General features: G+C 39.5%; 1 pseudogene; it reads right to left on the bottom strand.

The window, feature by feature from the left end:
- Positions 1-7,545: 7,545 nt before the first annotated feature.
- LOC117715820 (prothymosin alpha-like) lies at positions 7,546-7,900 on the bottom strand (annotated as a pseudogene).
- Positions 7,901-8,254: the final 354 nt, after the last annotated feature.

Raw genomic sequence — 8,254 nt, 5'->3', positions numbered from 1 at the left:
TAATATATGGAAACCCTGATGCTTATTTCTTTAACCTCAAACTCTTTTTTCTGACCTATAGAATTAATTTGACCAAATATAGAAATAAAACAATAATTATATCAAATAAAAGACTTGAGCACTCTCCAGGTACAAAGCATACAGTATACCCTTATCAGCCGTAAGAGTGTGCTTTAGCAGAGAATTCTGGCATTAAAATGACCTGGTACACTGAATCATAGTCAGGTGATCTACTGTTCTCTCTCTCTCTCTCTCTCTCTCTCTCTCTCTCTCTCTCTCTCTCTCTCTCTCTCTCTCTCTCTCTGGCAGATATACAGGTCTTGCTTAACTCTTTAGAATCCTGAAGGTATCACTAACATATTAAAAAGGCACTGGAGATATGTAGTATAAAGCACAGACCAGAGCTGGAAAGAGTTCTGTATCAATTCATGACTAAGAAGAAACAGTGTCCATGAGAAAAGTACTGTCATTTGTGACAAACACCAAAGAAAAGCCTAAGAATATAGCACCCCTATACTGCTGGTTCAAGGTGTCAATAAAAAAAACTGTGTTGATGTAATAACCTAGATCTAACTTTACTCACTTGAGAAATGGATGAGAGATGTTTTATTTTGGAGGCAAAGGTTCTAGATCATTGCCCAAGAACAGAGCCAGATAACCTCAAATATCATGTTCCACTATGATAGTAGTTTGATGAAGGTTTTACTGCAGAAGTAGAGGAAAGATCTGTGGCATTTTTAGATACTTTGAAGAGAACACTAGGTAGGTTGGATAAAGCAAAGGTGAAGTTTGTGGTATAGGCCTCAAATTCTATTCAAAAGCCATCTTAGCTTTTTGATTGTGGGAAGCCAGTGATCCTTTAGAGTAATGTCTTTCACAAAGCTTTACCAGTTGGTCTCAATGGTATTGGGTTAGATACGAACTTAAATTATGAAAGGAATTGGTTATTACAAGGACTGGAAATAGCTTAGGGTAAATTGTAATTGGGTTATATACTTGCCACATCCTAGTACTTCCACAGTCACTAAAGTTCTGATAGTTAACTAGCCTAACAGAAGTTTGAGTAGAAGATATGATTCTCTTCATTAAATTTCATTTATAGCTGTAAATAAGAATTTATTTCCTAGATAAACCTCAGGCACATAACTGGACTCCTCACATAGGCCTTGTGGCAGTTTGAATAATGGCTCCCGAAGGTCATATATTTGAATGCATAATTACCAGTAAGTGGAAATATTTGAAAGGACTAGGTGGTGTTGTCTTGTTGGATGAAGTATGTCACTGAGGGTAGGTTTTGAGGTCTCAAAAGTCCAAGCCAGATCAAGTGGTTCCCTGTTCCTGCTGCCTTAAGATCCAGATGTAAATCTTCCAGTTACCATGTCTGTGTACAGTCTGCCTTGCTCCTTGCCATGAGGATTGCCATAAGCTCTGACACTGTAAACAAGCCCAAATTAAATGTTTTCTTTTTATAACAGTTGCCATGGTCATGGTGTCTCTTCAGAGCAATAAATACTGACTAGACTCACTATATATTCATAATTGCATATGAAATTCCTGAGGGACACAATGTTTCACAGGAAGATAGAGGGCAAAAAAACCCATACAATCTTGGTGCACCATAATAATGGAGAAAATCACTCATTAAAAGTGGAAATTCCTTCTGCATGAGAAGGGTACAGAGAGTAGATTTTATGCCCATTTCACCCTCTCAATGCCAAGTTTCACAGCAACCATGTTTGAAATGGCCCTAATATTGGATGGTCAGCTTCAGATTAAGATCTTGCTTCTGTTTTTGAGAGTCAAGGTAGAAACACAGAAGTTATATCCAAGGTTGAGGTGTACTGTCAGTTAGTGGCAAGCTAGTTATGAGAATATGTTGCTACAAGCCAACTACAAGCTATGTAGTCAACATTGTTGACCTACATTATTTTAAGGCTTTATTAGAATAACATATACTGAACTGTTTTCCAATTGGCTTCTGCTCTTACGATTAGCAGCTATTCTAATATGCTTATGATAAAAATTGCTGGAGGCTAATATCCAACTCACAAGAACACACGAGTAATGACGGAAGAGAGCTAGCATAGATACACGCTAGTTGTCTTAGGAATTAGGATACTGTCTGCCTTTCTGGAGAAAATAGATTTCATTTTCAGCAACCGATGACACCCCAAAAGGACTGGTAATTCCAGTCCCAGGGAAACCAGTTCCCTGTACTGTCCTTGGAAGACACTAGGCAAATGCACACGCATGACAAACACAGGGAGGTGATAGTCACACACAAAAGTAAAGTAACATATGTCGTTTTTAAAGTTATAACTATAGTTATGAATATGCGATAGAAGCAATGGTGGCCTGAACAGATATAAACTTTTACTACATGTCCACATGTTACTATAAGAGTCCCCTCAGATCTATCATTAACACTGAAATCAGAATGATGAGAACATATGTGCTTTATAAAAGTAAACTACAGGTTTAAATGCTGTGGCTGAATGGAATACATACATACATACATACATACATATATATATATATATATATATATATATATATATATATATATATATGTATATATGTGTGTATATATATGTATACGTATACACACACACACACACACACACACACACACACACACACACACACATATATATATATATATATATATACACAATGAAATGCATAACACCTATGATGTCTGAAAACATTCAGCTTGAAACAATGAATCTGGGGATTACAAGTGAATGAATATATAACGCTGTGGAAACGGATGTCACCAGTGCTCTTTAACTATGTCAGCCAAGAATCAGGGCTTTAAATATAAAAAACAGAGAGAGAAACACCAAGCACCTCTATCTTCAGTCTCAACAGTGTGCTGTTCAAAAACTATATGTTTGAAGTTGGGCTTTGACAAATAGCTTCCTATTAACCAAAATAATAGTGTTTATATATATGTTCTATATGAAGAAATGTTAATTCATTTCACTGGAAGATGAGTATTCTCCCCCACCTCATTCCCCTGCATTCTGCTTCCCTGGGTCATCAAGTGTCTCACTGAGATCAAACAAGCCAGTCCTTGCCTTTATATGTGCAGGGTGCCACAGATCAGCCCATGTATGCTCTTTGGTTGGTGGCTTAGTCCCTGAGAGATCCAAGAGGTCCTAGTTAGTTGACATTGTTGGTCCTCTTATGGAATTGCAATCCTCTTCACCTCCTTCAATCCTTCCCCTAACCCTTCCATAGAGGTCCTCCAACTTCTGTCCAATGGTTGACTGTAAATATGTGCATCTGTCTTAGTCAGCTACTGATAGAACCTCTCAGAGGACAGCCATGCTAGGTTCCTGTCTGTAAGTACAACATGGCATCAGTAACAATGGCAGGATTTAGTGCCCTCCCATGAGATGGACCCCAAGTTAGGCTGGCCACTGGATGGCCTTTCCTACAATCTGTGCTCAATTTTGGTTCCTGAAGTTCTTTTAGATAGAAACAATTCTGGGTCAAAAATTTTGAGGGTAGGCTAGTGACCCCATCTCTCTACTGGGGGTATGACTGTCTATCTATTGGAGGTGGTCCCTTTAGGTTCTATCTCCCCCTTGTTGAGCATTTTGGTTAAGGTCATCTTAATTGAGTCCTGGAAGCCTCTTACACCCCAGGTCTCTGGGACTTTCTAGAGGTTTCCCACACCCCCGGAGGCTTCATATTTTTGTTCATTCTCCCGGCCCTTTGAGTTTCTCTCCTGTCTTCCTCCAATACCTGATCCTACAAGCCCCCATTTACCCTCACCCTCTCCTGTCCAACCCAGGTCTCTTCCTCTCTCTGCCTCCTGTGATTATTTTGTTCTCCCTTCTAAGTGGAATTGAAGCATCCTCATTTGGGCCTTCCTTCTTGCTAAACTTCTTATGGTCTGTGGGTTGTACCATGGGTATTCTGTAAAGTTGGGCTAATATCCACTTATCAGTGAGCACATTCCTATGTATGTCCTTTGGGCTTGATTAACCTCAGGATGATATTTTCTAGTTCCATCCATTTGCTTGATAAATTCATGATGTGCTCATTTTTTAACAGATGAATAGTACCCTATTGTGTAAATAAACTACAATTTTCTGTATCCATTGTTTAGTTGAGGGACATCTGGGTTGTTTCCAGCTTCTAGCTACTACAATTAAGACTGCTATGAACATAGTGGAGCATGGATCATTGTGGTATGGTGGGGCATCTTTTGAATATATGCTCAGGAGTGTTATAGGTGAATCATTAGGTAGAACTACTTTCAATTTTGTGAGGAACTTCAAGATTGATTTCTAGAGTGGTTGGATTAAGTTTGCAAGCAATGGAGGAGTGTTCCTTCTCCACATCATCTCCAGCATATCCTCTCAAGTGACGTTTTGATCTTAGCCCTTTTGATTGGTGTAAGGTAGAATCTCAGGGTCGGTTTTTTACTTGCATTTCCCTGATGATTATGAATGCTGAACATTTTTTAAGTGCTTCTTGGCTGTTTGAAATTCCTCTGTTGAGAAGTCTCTGTTTAGCTCTGTGCTTCATTTTTTTTAATCAGGTTATTTGGGTTTCTATTTTTGTTTTTTTTATTTTTTTGGGGGGGGTGGGAGTCTTAACTTCTTGAGTTCTTTATATATTTTGTATATTAGGCATCTATCAGATGTAGGTTTAGTGAAGATATTTTTCCAATTTGTAGGCTGCTGTTTTGTCCTATTGACAGTTTCCTTTGCCTTACAGACACTTCTCAGTTTCTTGAGGATCCATTCTTCAATTGTTGATCTTAGAGCCTGCACCATTGGCATTCTGTCCAGGAAATTTCCCCCTGTACCAATGTATTTGAGCCCATTTCCCACTTTCTCTTCTATTATATTCAGTGTATCTGGTTTTATGTTGAGGTCCTTGATCCACTTGGACTTGAGCTTTGTACAAGGAAATAAAAATGGAACAATTTTCAGTCTTCTACATGCAGACTACTAGTTAGTTTAGCTCCATTTATTGAAGATGCTTTCTTTATTCCACTGGATGGTTTTGGCTTCTTTGTCAAAGATCAAGTGTTCATAGGTGAGTGGGTTTATTTCTGGGTCTTCAATCTATTCCATTGATCAACCTGTCTGTCTCTGTACCAACACCATGTGATTTTTATCACTTTTGCTCAGTAATACAGCTTGATGTCAGGAACGGTAATTTCCCCAGAGGTTCCTTTACTGTTGAGAATTGTTTTCACTATCCTGGATTTTTGTCTTTTCATATGAGGTTAAGAATTGTTCTTTCCATGTCTGTGAAGAATCGTGTTGGAACTTTGATGGGGATGTATTGAATCTGTAGATTGCTTTTGGAAAGATGGCCATTTTTGCTATGTTAATCCTACCCATCCATGAGCATGGACGATCTTTCCATCTTCTGAGGTCTTCTTATGACATATTTCTTTGAAAATAATTTTTGACAACTTCATGAGCACTACACCTACACTGCTTTCACTCTACTACTCTTTCCAAATAGTTCTGTGTTCATTTTAAATTCATAATTGCTTCTTTATTACCTTTATTTTATTCACGTGTACACATGAGCATACATTCATGCATGCATGTGCATAAAGCCTATTGAGTCCATTTGGTACTGTTCCTCAGATGGTCACTTGACACTGTACAATCTCTGTAGAAACACTTTCCTGGAGCACACTGGTTTTGCTTCTCACAGCAGCCATTGACTGTAAACCTTCATCTAGAAGTAGAACTGTAGAATAGAATAGCCTTGTCCATGATGATGGATCATCTGTTGTTGTCATTATGATGTTCTTGTTCACACAAACACATTGTTGAGATTTCATTGCTGTATTTTCCCTGGACCATGACATATTTATTTTAGTAATCTAAATCAAGTATTAAGAAAGGTTAACAGTATTGTTGAATTAAGGCTAACAGTCCTTTAGTGTACCTTCCTAGTGGAAAACATTTTTTGTCGTTTATTTATTTATTTACACCCCAGATTGTATTCACCCACCCCCATCCACCCTCTAACTGTTCACATCCCATACCTCTTCCCCACGAGGATGTTTCCCCCCACCAAACCCTCTACCCAACCAGACCACTAAACTCCCTGGGGCCTCTAGTCTCTTGAGGGTTAGGTGCATTTTCTCTGACTAAACTTAGACCCGGCAGTCCTCTGCTTTATATGTTAGGGGCCTCATATCAGCTGATGTATGCTGCCTGGTTGGTAGTTCAGTATTTGAGAGATCTTGGGGGTCAAGGTCAATTGAGACTGCTGGTCCTCCTACAGGGTCGCCCTCCTCCTCAGCTTCTTCAAGCCTTTCCCTAATTCAACCACATGGGTCAGCAGCTTTTGCCAGTGGTTGGGTACAAATATATGCATATGACTCTTTCAGCTGCTTGTTGGGTCTTTTGGAGGACAGTCATCATAGGTCCCGTTTTGTAAGTGCTTCATAGCCTCAGTAATAGTGTCAGGCCTTGGGACCTACCCTTGAGCTGGATCCCACTTTGGACCTGTTGCTGGACCTTCTTTTCCTCAGGCTCCTCTCCATTTCCATCCCTATAGTTCTTTCAGACAGGAACAATTATGTGTCAGAGTTTTGACTGTGGGACAGCAACCCTCTCCCTCACTTGGTGCCTTGTCTCCTTGCTGGAGGTGGGCCCTATAAGTTCCCTTCCCCTACTGTAGGGCATTTCATCTAAGGTCCTGAGAGTCTCTTACCTCCCAGGTCACTGATGCATTCTGGAGTGTCCCCCTAACCTCTTACCTTCTGAGATTGCCTGTTTCCATTCTTTCTGCTCTCCCTCTGCTCGCCCTCGGGGCTTCAGTACTTTTCCCTCACAAGCCTCCCACTATTAATGCATGGGGTTCAGTGTGATTTTACTGAAGGAAATCTCTGAGAGTCTAAAACCCAAGTCAAGAGTTTAAAGGGTCATTTTAGTAGACTGTGTCTTAGCAATGAATAGAAATGAGGGTGAACAGAAATATTGATTTTATATACTTAATGCATAAAATTATTACTTTGATACTCAGCCTGCATATTTCTTTTCCTTGTCCATTTAGCCAACATATTTGGAGGTAAGTATCACATTTGTTTGAAGTATTTTGCATATGTATCTATTTCAAGAATATACCAAGACATAGCCATTTACTAATCTGGCTGGCAACATCAGGGCAACTTGGCATGTTTAAAACTACTACTTCCATTGGCTTCTCTGTATACTCACTCTAATATACTCATGAGATTCCAGTGTATGTCTTAAAGAATTAAAATACTTGGTTGTAAAATGTATGTCTCTTTAAAAACAACTGTAATCCTGCTTTATAAGCTATTTTATAATTAACTTTAGCACTTACAATATGTAAGTTGTAATTACCTCACACTAAGGACAGCACTTTCTATCATCAGTCTTTGTCAAGTTTGTCAGTTATGTTTTGTAGTGGTATGCATTCCACATACTAATTGGTATTTTTCTTGTGATATATAAGGCTCAATTAAAAAAAAAAAAAACAATTAGGTCATATGAGTAAGGTTAGCTTTTCCTTTCGCTGTCTAGCTGTCTAGTCATCCTCATCAGTCTTCTGCTTCTTGGTGTCAACATCGTCACCCTCATCATCCTCAGCTACCTCCTTGCCTGTGGAAGCCTCAGCTTCCTCATCTTCATCTCCATCCTCCCTCATCTTTCTCCTGCTCCTCCTCCTCCTGCTTCTCCTTCTCTACCTCCTCTTCTTTCTTTCCACCTTCTTCCTCTTCTTCATCTACCTCATTGTCAGTCTCCTACTCCTCATTTTCCTCATTTTGAGCATTCCCATTGGCAGGTGCATTTCTTCCATCCTCTACCTCCTCCACAACTTCCTTCTCCTTCAAGTCTTTGGTGTTGACCTCGGAGCTGGTGTCCACTGCCTCGTCTGACATGGTAGGACATGCCCATTCACCCTCCACTTCCCATCTCAGAATTTAAAGTGGTCACCTTCAAGTACAGAAGCAGGCCCTGCCCACATGGGCAGTGCCACACACTGAAGACATGTGCTCTCTTCCACCCCACTAAAACCACAACATGAATTGGCAAAAGGGGAGGAAAACAGAGCCAGAACTTCCCAGGCCATGCTTTTTCCTTAAAAATATTTTAAAAGAAAAATTTGTTTGTGTTTTTATTTATATTTAATGTTTTGTACATATTATTAGGGGTCAGCCATTCTTAATGATAACAGGTGACCAAACCAGCCTTCAGGGAGTTTTTTGTCCTGCTTCAGATTTTATTTGTGGTGT

The sequence above is a fragment of the Arvicanthis niloticus genome, chromosome 9 (genome assembly GCF_011762505.2).
Source record: "Arvicanthis niloticus isolate mArvNil1 chromosome 9, mArvNil1.pat.X, whole genome shotgun sequence".
Lineage (NCBI taxonomy): Eukaryota > Metazoa > Chordata > Mammalia > Rodentia > Muridae > Arvicanthis > Arvicanthis niloticus.
Note: the sequence above shows the minus strand (reverse complement) of the source record. Positions and strands in the feature narration are given on the sequence as shown.